The sequence below is a fragment of the Macaca mulatta genome, chromosome 7 (genome assembly GCF_049350105.2).
Source record: "Macaca mulatta isolate MMU2019108-1 chromosome 7, T2T-MMU8v2.0, whole genome shotgun sequence".
Classification (NCBI taxonomy): domain Eukaryota; kingdom Metazoa; phylum Chordata; class Mammalia; order Primates; family Cercopithecidae; genus Macaca; species Macaca mulatta.
In genome coordinates this window covers 15196289-15211773 of record NC_133412.1, presented here as the reverse complement: position 1 = coordinate 15211773, position 15485 = coordinate 15196289, and positions in this window count along the sequence as shown.

The window sequence follows — 15485 nt, the reverse complement described above, 5'->3', positions numbered from 1 at the left end:
TTTGGTGCTATGGTTTGAATGTTTGTGTCCCTCCACAATTCATGTTGAAACTTAATCCCCAAAGCAACACTATTAAAAGGCAGGGCCTTTAGGCCACGATGGCGCCAACTTCATGGATGGGAAAAGCGCCTGATAAAAGGGCTGAAGAGAACTGTAACAGCTAGGCCTTTTTTTGCCTTTCCATCTCTTCTGCCATGTGAAAACACAACAACCATCCCTTCCAGAGAACACAGCATTCAAGACACCATCTTGGAGGCAGAGACCCAGTTGTAACCAGACACTGAACCTGCTAGCGCCTTGATTTTGTACTTGTAGACTCTAGAACTGTGAGAAACAAATTTCTGTTGTTTGAAAATTGCCCAATCGCTACACAGACTAAGACATTTACTATTTAATGGTTATGTTTTATTCTGTTTTTATGAAATTTTGTTGCTAACAGGGACTTTCTGCTGGATCAGAAGACTAACTTGTAATTATCTCAAAATCACTTCATCGCAACACTGCAGAGGCAAAGCTGCTCTGGGTGATTTGCAATGGTGAAAAGATATGCTTCTTTCTTCATTGATCCTATTAAGTGAAAATATCCTATCTTTGGGGGTGAAAAATCTCCATGTTATTATATGCTCTAATTTATCATGCAATGATCATATTAGCTTTGTCACCTTCTTGCATTTTGTCATCTGAGCCCCACTGAGAGGTGAGGCTATTACCCTTCACAGGAAGGTGGTGACTTACTCATCACAGGGAGGCTACTTCCTGCCCGTACTGCTGTGTCTCTCTGGAAGTCTTCCAACTGGGACATCCATCGTTTACAAATTAATTTGCACTGCCTTGGCCAGCGTTTCATTCCAACTCAAATTTTTTCTCCTGAAGGCCCTCTGCAAAATTTCAACTATTCCTTTCTGAGTTTCCCTTCCTTGTTGTCCTTTTATTTTTAGTTTCCTTTCAGTTGTATTTATTTATTTATTTACTTTGACAACATCTACCTTTACCAAGTTTATTTATCCTTCAAGCTTATACCATTTTTCAGCTCTTCCAGGAACCCTACCTGCTTACTGTAACTGACTTAAAAGTTACAATGTCTAGTTAAGAGTCTGCTAATTTGGTGATTATTTAACACCTTCCAATTACAGCATAGTGGTTAAAGTCACAGCCTTTGGGTCAGATTCTCTAGGTTTTTGAGCTGCTTGACCTTGGGGAAACTATTTGCCATTTCTGGACTTCAATTTCTTTCTTCATCAGTAAAATGGGGCCAAGATTCACCTTTCTTGGCATCATTACGCAACAGAGTCTATCTGGTGTTTATGTACATAGTAAATGCTCAAGCTTGGAAAAGAAAAGGCTTATGGCTTCTTTGTGACAATTATGGGTTTATTTTGGAAAATATTTTCCTGCCACTTTAGAACAAAATGTCTTATAAATATTGATTAAGACTGGTCTGTAGGTAAAACCTTATTAAGTTGAGAGATTATGGACCATAGACTAATGGATTATAATCTCAAATTTTCTAAATTAAAAATATAACAAGAGATGAATACGATTAATCTCACTGGAGATCAAATCAAGCTAAGAACCATTGTCATGCACTTACCTGACAGATGTCAAAAGAATGAATAGAATTTTGATGAAAGAAGTTCGCTGCACATTAATTATAATTTATTGAAACATTCGGAGTGATTGACTTTTTCATGAGTAATGTTGAAATAAATCTAAAAAGGCTTTTAAAAAGTTTTCTTTATGATATAGTTTCTCTTAGATTTTCCCCAACAGTTGTCTTGATTGTGTTTAATCATAGATGTATAAAGGCGGATTGGTTCAGTTCCAGGGATTTTTTTTCAGAGAATTTGTTCTAATGTTGTTTAAGGAGAGTTACTGCCTGGTCCTAATTTGACCTGTCCCTGAGACAAGGCATTCAATTGTATGCTTTTACATTCTTCTTTTTCAGAAGTCCCCTTGCTTTGCTGGTAAGTTCTGTTTGAGTTCTGCACTGAATAAGGTGTAGTTTCTTAGTTTTTAAAATAAAAGGATGAATTAGATGATTCTCAACCATTCTGAAAGTTAGCATAATTCCTATAACATCAACGATTTTTTTTTTTTTTTTGGTTGTGAAAGAAACTATATATTACCTGTACATCAGTTTTGTGCATTTAAAAAAAAGAATGATGCATACGATTTGATGTCATTTTTGTAATTAGCATAATCAAATTAAGTGTTTAAGCTTTTTACACTTTAGCATTCAAAGGTTCTCAGCCACTGGCCTTTATAAATGACATGGTGGTATACAGTACTGCTCCTCTTGCTTGTAACTTCATTTTTTTCCATTTCTTTTTTGGTTAAATTCACACACGTGCGCACGCACGCGCGCGCACACACACACACACACACACACACAGGCAGTGGGGCGGGGAGAGAGAATTTTCCCCTTAATTGAATTATATGTTGAAAATCAGGCCGGGCACGGTGGCTCACGCCTGTAATCCCAGCACTTTGGGAGGCCGAGGCGGGCGGATCACAAGGTCAGGAGATCGAGACCACAGTGAAACCCCGTCTCTACTAAAAATACAAAAAATTAGCCGGGCGCGGTGGCGGGCGCCTGTAGTCCCAGCTACTCAGGAGGCTGAGGCAGGAGAATGGCGTGAACCCAGGAGGCGGAGCTTGCAGTGAGCCGAGATCACGCCACTGCACTCCAGCCTGGGCAACAGCGTGAGACTCCGTCTCAAAAAAAAAAAAAAAAAAAAAAGAAAATCAGTTGGAAGGCTATGTCAGACGGATGTTTTATGTCGAGGGTCAGTCTCCAGGACACAGGTACTCATCATGCCAATGCCTGCTAACATGGAAAGTTTTGAATTATTTTGATTGATTCAGCAATTCTTATTGCCTCTGATTACATGGCCTATTATGAAGCAAATTTCTATAAACTGAACAATTTAAAGAAATTAATACTATATCACAATGTAATCTTTTTTGATATTTAAGTCAAAACTTGGGATCCAAACTTAAGTTAAAAATTGAACTATGTTGGTTCTACTCATAGAAATAATGCAGTGGAGGTCGTTGAACAAATGTTCACCTTTAAATGTTCACTAGTTTGCACATGTGCAGGCAATGAGGACTGTTGGCACTTCACAATTCATTCCGCTGTCTGAATGTTGTCAAATATTTTTTAGACATCTATTCTGTGCAACTCACTTTTAGAAATGTTACGATGGAAAAATTATATCTTAGTAACAAAAAAGTATGGGGTATAATTTTGTTAATCTGACGTAATTTACCTTCTCTTGTTGCCCTGCTATCAAAGGCAGGTTTATATTATTTTTATTTGTTTAACACACAGAGTCCTTAAAAGATTTAAGAGTTTAAAATCCGTGAATACTGATGGTGTTAGGTATGAGGGAAAAAAAAAAAAAGATCCACAAATTGGTTGGAAAGCTTGGTAAAGGTTTGGTATCTTCTCATCCCAAAGGGGAGCCCTTCTGTTAAGGTATCAGATGCTTCCCCTTGCCCATCGTCCTACCCAGGGAGAGAAATTCAATCAGCCAGGACTTTACAGACCTATCTTCTTCCTCCAGGACAGAGGAGGGAAGGCCCGACACCTGACACTTGGAGAGCTTGAGCCTCAGAATAAAACACACTGCCATGAATTTGAATGAAGATAAGAGAAGAGGACAGTGAGAGATGCTCCAATGGTGAGGGCTGGTTGGTGTTGGCGGCTGCCCATCCCTCTTATCTCACCTAATGGCGGGTGCCTGCCAATGTTTATTTGGCCATTGCCATTCACCAGCTGCTCCTCTGCCATGTTGTTTTTCTTCCCAGATGGCAACACGATGTTCCACGATAAAACTGACACAAAAAACAATGCAAAATTTGTCTAAGAGAGGTTCAGCAAGCATGAGAAAAACATCTGATATCTCTCAGAGCTCGCCAAGTTCGCAGCTTACAGTGCCAGAGTAATTATGGGATGATTTGAACAGAGGCAATGCATGAGGAAGCCACTTCCAAATGTATCAGGTAGGTTTCCAGAAGAGGCAAACCATTCAGCTGTCTCATTCCTCTGGCGCTCTGACAGAATCGATGAGCATCGTCTGTGGCTCCCAGAAGCCTTGTACATTACTAAAGCCTGTGCTTTACCCCATGCCGCCTAATTAATGGCTCACTATTTAAAAAAAAAAAAACTCTTTTATTCAATTAGACTCTGCTTTCAGTAAGATAAACACTCCTGCCATCAAAATCCTGGGAAACCAACATTCATAGGCTGCCTTCATGCCAAGGCATCTGCTTTTCTGTGGCCCCTGGCCTCTTGTTCTGTCCAGCCTTGCTCTGGCTGTTTGATTTTGTAAAATCTGCGGAGAATGTCCCTGGTACCTCGTTATGCTGACAGCTATTTCTCCTTTAGCCTCTACACAATAACACAGAGTAAAGAGAATCATACTATTATTTTTATTGATTACAAAGAGCCACAGATGTTATTTAAAATGAGACATTGACTGGGTCTCATATTCATCACTATTACTCAAACTTTTGCCTTTTATGTGAGTTACCATTACCACATTCTTTGCTAGATTGGATTTTTAGGTGACAAGCTAGAAAGCTCTTTATTTTATCCTCGTGTTTCTTTACTTGAGTCAGAAGTAACTCCTGGAGATAATTGCATTCATGTCTATTTGGTTAGTTGTCAGAGGTATTATAGTGTATTTGGCTTGCTTTAGACAATACTGAGACAAAAAAAAAAAAAAAAAAAAAAAGTTTTAAAAGAATTCTATCTAGTATTTGAGGACTCTGTCCCAAACTGGTTCTATTGTGTTACTATTGGTTTTTAACTGTTGTTAATAATAATGAAGAATAGAAAATGCCCAGTAATCTCTAGTGAAAAACACTCTTTTAGTGAATGAATTAAATCTTCCTGATTTATAAGTGGTATAATGTATCGATAAAATTTAAAATAGATTTTTGCATTTACTTAGTGTGGTAAGAAAGTTTTTACTAGTAATATCTAACAGGAAAACATGTTCAAGAAACACTGACACATCCCCACATATAGGAAAAGGCAGTTGAAAGGCTCGGGATTTCCTGAAAAAGACCCGAGTTTAGGTCTTAGCTATGCCATTAACCTTGGATGAGTCACTTAAACTCTTAATAATCTCTATTTCCCTTTACAGAAAATGAAATGTAAGTAATAGTCACCAAATACAACTGTTACAAGGATCGAATCAGGTGACAAGGGCAAAAGTGTTTTATAAATTGCAATGCATGATATAACTATTATTACTTATTAATTAGGTATTAATTTGTTATTGATGACACCTTTCTCTGGTTAGCTGCATCTTCATAAAATCTTACTTTTTCTTAGACTATAACTTTCCTTCGATAGGGGATTTCTTTTTCTTTAGTTGTATAATTTGTTACTACAGACTCAGAAATCCTGAGAGGATGGGTTAGTGCAGATTTTATGGCTGTTGTGAATACTTGACCTTCTAAGGGTAGAAGAAAGATCTGAATATATTAACAGTTGAGGTCACATTCTAATTCACTTTTGTAGGAAGCAACATGAGTTGACGTTTCAACCTTTTTGCAGGACAGATTGTTGGGCATTTTTCAAGGCAGCAAGAGCTGAACTTTTCCTTCCAGCATTGAAATTACTTGGCCGTCTATATACAGGTGGAATTAATATAATGTACATATTCTCGATCCTATTTATGTGGGTTCCAAATGATTCGATGGACCTGGAGCAGAGCAAGGTCAGGCTGAGGACCCTTAAAATATTTGAGAGAGAGATTGATTTTTACTAATCTCTGCCTCTCCGAGATCGTATTCATCTCAACTAGACCAGTAGTTCTCAATCCTGGCTTAGAGTCACCTGCCTGTAGAATAGTTGTGTCCATTTGATGTTGATTCTTCCTAGCTATTGTAGCTTAATTGTCTATGATGGAATTAAAAAAAAAGTGACAGTAATACTCAGCAGAACTCATGATCAAACAACTTGGAAGGCCAGTGTCTGGAATGTTAAATATTTAACCTCTCATTCAGTTTAGATCCTCTCCCTATCTCTGCCCCATAACTCACACCCCCACTCAGTTTCAGAAACCTGCAGTGGGGAAAGAGGATGTGCCGTCTGTCTTCGCTTTCTATGTTTACCTTGTTCTGTGCACTTTTCAAGATCAGGGTGAGGTGAGGGAGAGAAGCGGAAGGAGGAGTAATGGCATTTCTTAATTAGTAGTAGTCATTCATAGGATATTGTAGCCTTCTGGGTGGCAGATGAGATATTTTGGGGGCTCCTTGGAGACCCCTATTATAGCCTCGTTCTCTGGCAGAGGAGATGCACCCTCTGGCTGACCCAAGGACCTGATTCTTTCTGTTGGAGTCATCGTACTCTGAAGGATGGCCACTTGGGCATGGCCCTTTGATGGTAACTCGACTTCTGCTACTTTCCCTGGCATCCATTCTGACTAAATGGAACCATTTGGCTCTTTTGTCCCATAAACTCTGGAAGTGTCATCTGCTCTCACCATAGCCCTCTCTTCTCCTTGACCATAAAAGGCAGTAACTCCTGCAAGCCTTGTACATTTGGCCTCTTCCATACTACAGTCGTTCTCCAGGCTCTGTGCCTTCCAAATTCTAGGGGTTGCATGTGGAGCTCTCTGAGGGGGTTTCCTGAAGCCTCCCTCACTTGGCTTGAATGGTTGTGGTGGGACCTCCTGATGCATATGGATTTTCAAGAGGGTTCACAAAGTCATAGATGAATTGTTGCTAAGAATGTTACTATGACCAGAAAAAATTGAATATAATATAAATGTCCCTCATTTTAACATTGTAATCATTTTAAGTAATTCAACTTCTCGTACTAAACATCTACTATATGACTGGTACTGCACCATGACAAGAGAGACAGCCCCAAATCCTACATTCATGTCCAACACATTACTTTGGACAGTAGCCTGGTGTGCACATTAATGACCTTGGATGAGAACCAGAAATGGGCAGAGGGCAGAGCACTAGGAGACTGAGGCTCACACGAATGCGTGTGCACTCACATGACCATGCTTCTAGCCAGGATGAATATTGCTGTGCTGGCACTGGGCTTATCACAGGGCTATGTGCAGAGAGGCAAATCTGACCGCTCGCTCCATGTTTACATATGAAAACTTGAAGAGTTCATACCATAACTAGGGGAACAGCCTTGTGCAAACAAACACAATACAAGGTAATATGTTTTATACTGGACCAGCATTTTGGACAAAGCATTACACTTGTTGGCATATCACAGAAAGGAAGTGTGGTTTGGTAGAAGGAACATGGGCTAAATGATCCTCATATGTGTCTCTGCTCTACAATTTCATGAGATATGTCACCTTGAACATATTCATTTGAATTCTCTGAGTTTCAGTTTCCTTATCTGTAAAATATGGATAATATGTCTTTATACATGTACATCTACTATATTTAGCTAGCCAGCTTTTTTGCCTTATTCCATATATGATTTAAAACTGTATGAATTTGTATAATAAAATAGACAAAATGAATAAAATTCGTGATCATGGAAAATACTGACAAAGTAAGCAGTAAAGACTAGGGGAAAGGTAAAATACAGAAAGTTCCAAAGGCTTAAAAGAATGACTTCTGACTTCTAGATGTAGCTTCTGTCCTTTCTGGAGATTTCCTTAGTTTATTCTCCAGTTTTGGCCAAACTCTTTATTCCAGTTTCTTGGTAGCCAAACGATTTTGTACCTGCCAATCATGGCTTTAGCAATCTTTTGGTCTGAAGAACAGTGGCCTCTCTCAGAGCAAAATATGTGACTCTGGTCCCTTTTCCTTGCACATATACCTCTTTTTATGCATACTCTGGTAATTTGGTATACTTGATAAATTCCGGTGACCAAGTAGGTAGTTCTTTAGTCAGTAGAAAGTTGTCCAATCTATCTCTAAAATAAAAAATTGCAACTATCCTTTGGAGAATTTGCTTGGTATTAAATGAGTTTAGAGTGTGGGTATAGTTTTCCTTTATCTAGGAGCAAGGCTTAATATGTCTTCCTTATAAGAGGCTGTTTCTGATATTCAATTGTGAATTATTATCTTTAGTTCAATCCCATAATGTTAATGAGGTTATTCTGTTTAGTTATCACTATTTCAGTGAATTTATTATCTTACCTATTTTATAAAAATGAAATTTCTCTCGGTCCAGGAAGAGGGGCCAACTCTGGGTGAAGAATGTGGTTCTGGAGAGAGATGGAGAGTTTCCCTTTAACATATCCTTCGACTGTTCCTATCCAAACAGTCATATGGAGACAGGTGACAACCAGGTAGTCTGGACTTCTCTGCACTTCTCTATGTAACACTGGGAATCACTCTGTAAGAATTTGCCAAGGATATGAGTAAGACTATGTCAAGAAAAGACATAATTGTTATTTGTAAAAAGCATCATATTTCCCTTGGTCTGATGATCTCACCACTCTGTAGGTGGATATGCATTGGAGAAAGCCACAAAACAGAGTGTGCAAGGCTTGAAGATGTGTGCACTTGAAGATGTGGTGGGAGAAATTAGTGACCCTAAGGAAAACGATGTTGACAGAAATTTCGGTGGTGGCCTTGGAAGCAGAGTGTGATTTGCACATTTATTCATTAACTTATTCAACAAATATTTGTTCAGCACCTACTGCATATCAGTCAGTGTTCCAGGTACTGGGGATGTATCAGTGATCCCCCCCCCAAAAAATGAAAAAGGCAAAAATCTCTCATTGAGCTAACATTTTATTTGAGCATCAGACTATGCACAAGATAACTGAGTAAATTGTTTAGTGCCAAAACCTAAGGAGAAAAAAGAAAGCATGGGCAGGCAGATGAATCATGAGAAGAAGGGGCGTTCAATCTAGATACGTGGCCAGGGAAGACTGCACTGAGAACTCGAATTTTGAAATAGCCATATGGAATCAGCTGGGCTCTTCCTTGCCTCGAAAGAGAAAATTCAAAGGACTAGAGGTAGTAGTGGATCTGGATTAGAGAGAGAGAGAGGAGGCCAATGTGGCTGGAATTGGGTGAGTGGGCATGACAGTAGGAGTTGAGGTTAGAGAGTTAAAGGGACATTGACTTATCTTGACACTGATGGAGAGCCATTGGAGAGCTTTGAACAGAGAAATTATGTGATCTCACAAACATTTAATAGGTCACCTTATTTACTATAAGAATAGATTGCAAGACAAAATTGCATATCATTTAGGTGGATATTGCAATAATTAAGTTAAGAGATGACTGTGGGAATGGTGAGAGATGGTCAAATTTGAATGGATGTTAAGGGTAGAGTCAACAAGATTTGCTGATGAGGTGGTAAGAAAGAAGTAGGGATGACTCCAAGGCTTTTGATCTGAGGAAATGAAAGAATCACAGTGATGATGGGAGACATCACAGAGACATGTCAGCTTCTCCTTTGCTCTTTATTCTTTCTCTAGCTTCTGCCTCCACATTGCTTCTTTTGCCTTCTTCAACTCTTTATAGCTTGTTCATTTGTATCTTTCACCTTGAAGCTCATGATTGTTCCAGTTCTTCCTGTGACATGTTATTTGCCATCTTTTCTATTTTTTAATTTTTAATTTTTATGCATATATAGTATATGTATCTACTTATGGGTGCATAAGGTATTTTGATTCAGGCATACAATACATAAGAATCACATCAGGGTAAATGGGGGTATCCATTGCCTCAAACATTTACCCTCTGTGCCATAAACAATCCAATTCTACTCCTTTAGTTATTTTTAAATGTACAATTAAATTATTATGACTATAGTCACCATGTTGTGCTATCCCATTTTAGATCTTATTCATTTTTCTAACTATTTTTTTGTATCCATTAGCCATCTCCACTTCCTTCCCCTCCATCCCACCCACTACCCTTCCTGGCCTCTGGCAACCATCATTCTGTTCCCCATCTCCATAAGTTCCATTGTTTTAATTTGTAGCTCCTGAAAATAAGTAAAAACAGGCAAAGTCTGTTTTGCTGTTCCTGGCTTATTTCGCTTAACATAATGACCTCCAGTTCCTTCCACACTCTGGCAAAGGACAGGATCTCATTCTTTTTTATGGCTGAATAGTACTCCATTGTTCCCCTTACTTTAATTTTGTAGCTATTAAATAAAAAAGCATGACTCAAACTCCCTAAAAGCTAAATTTAATGTGGTAGAAATTATGGCATTTCAATCCAGAGTTTCTATTATCTTCTCTTCTTAATAGATTTTGTGGTGAAACCAAAAAAGATCAGTGGACTGGGTATTGAGAAATCTGCATCATTGTTTTGGTTGTGTGATCTTTAGAGTGAAATTTGTGAACATTTTTCTGAACTCGAATTTTGTCATCATCCAAACGCAACAAAGGAGACATGGCTGGCAAGGTCATTTCTGGAGCTGGCATCTAATGAGTAGCTGTTTATGTCTTTATCCTAGACATTTCTATTTGTCAGAAACAACAGGGCTCTATGAATGGTGCAGAATCATTTGATTCAGTTCATGTTGATGAGATGTCACTGATAGTACATAAACATTTATTGGGTACCTATTGTCTTGCTATAATACTCAGTGCTGCAGAGAACACTAAACATGAGGAACGTAAGATGTTTGCTATAAAGATCAAGTCATTCTAATGAGTTATTTATATGACAAATTCAATGAACAGATATAGTGTAGTGAGTCCTATGATGAAAGACCAAAGTTGGATGAGCAGAGATTTATTCTAACTGAACATTATTGATTAGAAGATACTTCAAAAAGTTGACTTTTCAGCTGCACCTCGAAGAATGAGTGAGATTTTCATAAGTAGAAATGAAAAGTAAATTCCAGACTAAATGAAGAGCATTAAAAAGGTAATGCTAATGGGAAAGCACATGAGTGTATTTAGAAAATAATGAATAGTTTTGCCTGGAAGTAAGGAATGCATTATAAAGCCTCAACTGCTACCCAGAGGACAGTGGATACTAATGTCCAGGCAATGGGAAACATCAATTTTGTTTCAGGTTTTCAGACTTCTTTTTCTCTCACGCTGAGCTCCACTCCTTACCATCACCAACTTGATTCTACTATTTCTCCCTACTCTCCTCTCAAACTAAGCTCCTGAACAATGCTTTCCTTCTATTCTTGCAGACGTTTGTTTCACTCCAGCTTTTCCAGACTCTATCTACATCTCATTCTGTAGTTCATGCTATGCAATCCCAGATCTGCAGCCACAGAATAACATTTAGAAACACTGGGTAGTAAATATCTTTGTCTGTGAAATCTCCAGACCACGGCGTAATCATCATTTAATTTGGGCCTTCCCTATTCCATTAAAATATCCATATATATCAAAGTCCCTTTTCTTTTATTCCTTTATCATTTAATTCTCTAATATTCTCCTTGTGTGTCACGAGGTCTTCAAACAATTCATTGCTTTACTGTTGCCCTTGACAATTTCATGAGTTATCTTAAAATGTGTAACATTAAGCCTTGCTTTTTCTGTTTAAGTTCAGCATTGTTAAGATTTACGTAAGTCGTATCAATAACAGAGGAAGGAGATGTAGACACATTTTATTCCTAAACAAGGAATATATATATCACTATGGCTTTATCCAAATCAGACTGTTGAAGACTTGTGTGTCTGTACTGCAAAAAAACCAAAAGGTTTTTAAGATACAGGAGTCCATGAGCATGGATGGGGAAAAAAATTATGTCTTTCTTTTCGATAATCTCTCACTGAAATTGAACATTTCTTTCAATTAGGAATAAGGCAACAAACCACATTAGTTTTAGCAATACCTGTGAATTTGTCACCAATAGAAATCACAGACATTTTTACAACATGTTATAGGTGTTGTAGATCTCGCAAATGTCATTTATGCTCATCTCATCTCTATTTTTAAATTATGGTAGTTATTAAATAAACTGCTAGATATTGATGTGTAACAGGTTAAAGAAATGTAGATTTTACTTAAGAGTTGTGGCAAAGGATCAAAAATAAAGGGTAGAAAAAGATAGGGTAACACGTAATAGGCCAATATCTTAAAGATTTTAAAGGTAAACAATACCTCCAAATTTGAAAATTTAAAACACATTTAAATATAATTGATTTCTTTGTAATTTTCTGTATTTTACTATACACATTAAAAATATTTTTTCTCAGAAAGTATCCACAGGTCTCACCAGACTGTCGAAGGAGTCTATGGCACAAAAAAGCTTATGAATGCTGGATTAGGTAATGTTTGGAATTACAGCTAGAATAATACATAGATAGATAAATAGATAGAAATACATAGACAGATGGATACCATCACCTTAAAGACAGACTTCCTCCTTTGCCTCCCCTACTGTCGTGAAGCAGAGGATGATTCAGCAACAGTGGATACTCTTAAATTGTTGACAGTTATAGCCATAACAAAGGACTGGGCATATTTTTCACAAAACCTTATTTTCTGCGTAACTGAATGATTGTTCATGGTGAGCAACTACAAAATGCTTCAGCCCAGAGAGAAAATTTATACCTGGAGCAATCTTGGAAATGTTAATAAACATATTATATTTAATAACATATTTTCTTTATTGAATATGTGTTTAGGAAATGGTAATAGATTATTTCTTCAAAAGAGATTTATCAGTTTGTCCCTTGATTTGAATATTTCTCCAAGCAACTATGTTTCATGATTATGTATGTGGGAATACACACACACACACACACACACACACACACACACACACACACACATAACATACACACACACACACACAAGTACATCTGTACACACTGGTCTATATGTATACATACATGGAAATACATTGATATCAAGGTTTTATCTATTGTGTAGTTAAGTTATTGTTACTAATGTTAATACTTTAGACCTAAGACTTAAAATGAAATTTTCTCATTACCTTAAAGACTGGTATTCCTTGTTTATGTATCACTCTCTTATCCACTGGTGTTTTAAAAAATAATTTATAAAATGTATAAAATATCCACAGTTTAATTACTTTTATCTCATTATTTTTCCATGTCACATTGCAATTTAGTTATCAATTCCTCAAATATTATTACAAAAAAGAGGTAAAACTTTGGATTTTTAAAAATTTACTTTTAAAACAAATTGTTGGTTACTGGCAAAGATATTGTTCCATTTATGTGTTACCCTAAGTATCTTTCTCTCCGCTAACCTTTTATTTTTGATCCTTTCCCACAACTCTGACTTGGAAGCAACGTTTCTGTCTTAGCTACTTCGTAAAGTCTTCTTGAACTGGGGAAAGGAGAAGGTAGTTTATACCGTCTACATACCCTTTCCAACAAATGTCATTCAAAAGATGAATTTTGTTTTCTATGATCCTGGTAGATATTAAGTAGACTTGAATGTGTCATCCATTGCCATCTTGCTGGGATAGGCTTTATTCTACTCATTTATGTTGGGGTACCTTTAGTTGGGCTTACGTTTCAACTACTTTCTGTTAATATCAACCACTCAGGTAGTCACCGACGTGGACTGAGTTCCACTGTGTGGGAACCATAGTCCTTGGCACCATCCACTGCCTTTCTAGCCTTTTCAGTGAGACAGCTGCCAAGGTGTCTTGGCTTTGGCAGCTCTTCATTAATTGCTAACTCATGACAAAGAATGGACCTGTCTGATCTAAGTGTGCGCAGTAAATCTTCAATACGCTTTTGGGATAATTACTGATGAAACTTAATTTGGTCTCGCGGTGGCCATTAGGAGCGTATATTGTGCTATGTGTTTTAGGAATATTCTGCTTCGTCCTTTTGAATTTCAGAAACTCACATTCAGTAAAGATATGATATAATATCGGGGGTGTATGTTATATTTTTAAAAATTCACTGTAATTTGTAAAGGAATTACATTCCTTTACATACATTATATTCCTCAGTAGCGCTAATCAGAATGGTAAAGCCAATATGCAGATTGCCTCAGAAAAATGTTTATTGTAAGATACTGCTTAATACACATTATCGTTGCTCAAGGATATTTCTCAAAGATGCATTTCCCATGACAATATATTATAAGATTTTATATTGACCTAGTAGGTTTTGAACTTGTTACCTGAGTAAAACTAGCTGTATAATTCTTTGCCAAAGTATAAGTCTGAGAATTACAACTAACTTTATGCTGCATTTTATTAGACTTGTAAAAGGTAGAGACCTACTAAGGAGACCATAAAACTGAGTTCCTCCATTTGCCTTGAAGATTTCTGCCACCACATTGGATTCTTATTGCTGTGCTCAAGTTCCTAAAAGGAAAGCTACTGAGAAGTTCTTCAGGAAATTAGAACAAAATAGATTGAAGGAAGAACATTTATTCCAACAACGATGAAACAGAATATTTTCTCCAAGTGAACTCTGCTGCCTCTCATGATTCTTTCAATCATCAGAGAGCCCCAACTCCACGCCAAGTACTGCGGCGTGTTCTGGGGATGGAAAAATAAACAATATATAGTTCATGCCCTCAAGGAATGCACAAACTCTTTTGTAAATAGCTAACGAAATATAGTATAGGACAAGATGAAATAAATGCTAGTGGAGAGAGAGGAAGAGGATAGTAACTGTTGGCCACAACTCATCCTCGGAGGCAGCTTCTAACATAGAATGCCGTGTGCTCCCTGATGAATTGCTTTTAAAATTCAGTGTTCGACTAGAGGGGGTTAAGAATGAGCCTTGTTTGCCAACCAGGGTTGAGAGATGTATAATGAATAATGAAACTCATTTAATGAGGCTTTCTGAAAGCAGAAGTGCCTTGACTAGAGGAAACTTCCATTTGTCTAGTCATCATTGTGCTTTGCTCATAAGTAAAGGGCTTTGTTATAAACACATTCTTTTTCCAAAGGGCTTCTTTGACAACAGAAGGGGATTGCAATTCTCCCTATAGGCCAAAAGAGGGCACTTGGAGCTCTCCGAATAGCTGTTACAGCTGCATCAGAGCAGGGCCTTTGGCTCAGACTGTAGGGATGTTTTCCTGCTCCCGTAGAATAGATCTGATTAAAATATGGTTTTGGAACCTGGAAGGAATGTTGAAGACGCAGTTTGTTAGGCTCTGACTTTGGCCTTTTGAAACTGAAGACAGGCATTTATTTAGGTGTATTTAATATTAGAGAATCATAATCTTATTCCCTGTGTGTTTGTAGAGTAGTGATATATTAATGTCGAGAGGAGCTGCTGTCTTCCTGACTGCAGAAAAAGACGAATATTTATATTCACTCTGAAAACTTACCTTTGTAGACTCTTTGCCAAAGGTCGGTTCCGTGGTGATTTGTTTGGACATTTGAATATGGAAGACTTCCCTCCTTCCTTTTATTTCTCTTCAAAGTCCTCCATTCTCAGTGTAGAATGTTGAATTGTTTTGAGGTCTATAGGACTATGGCAGCTCGTAAAGTTCTGAGGATGGGGCCATTAAACTTGAAAATACATCCTGAAGGTTGGTTTGTGGAGTTTGTATAAACAAGACTGGCCAACTTTGCACAGTTGTGAGGATTAGCCAGATTCTTA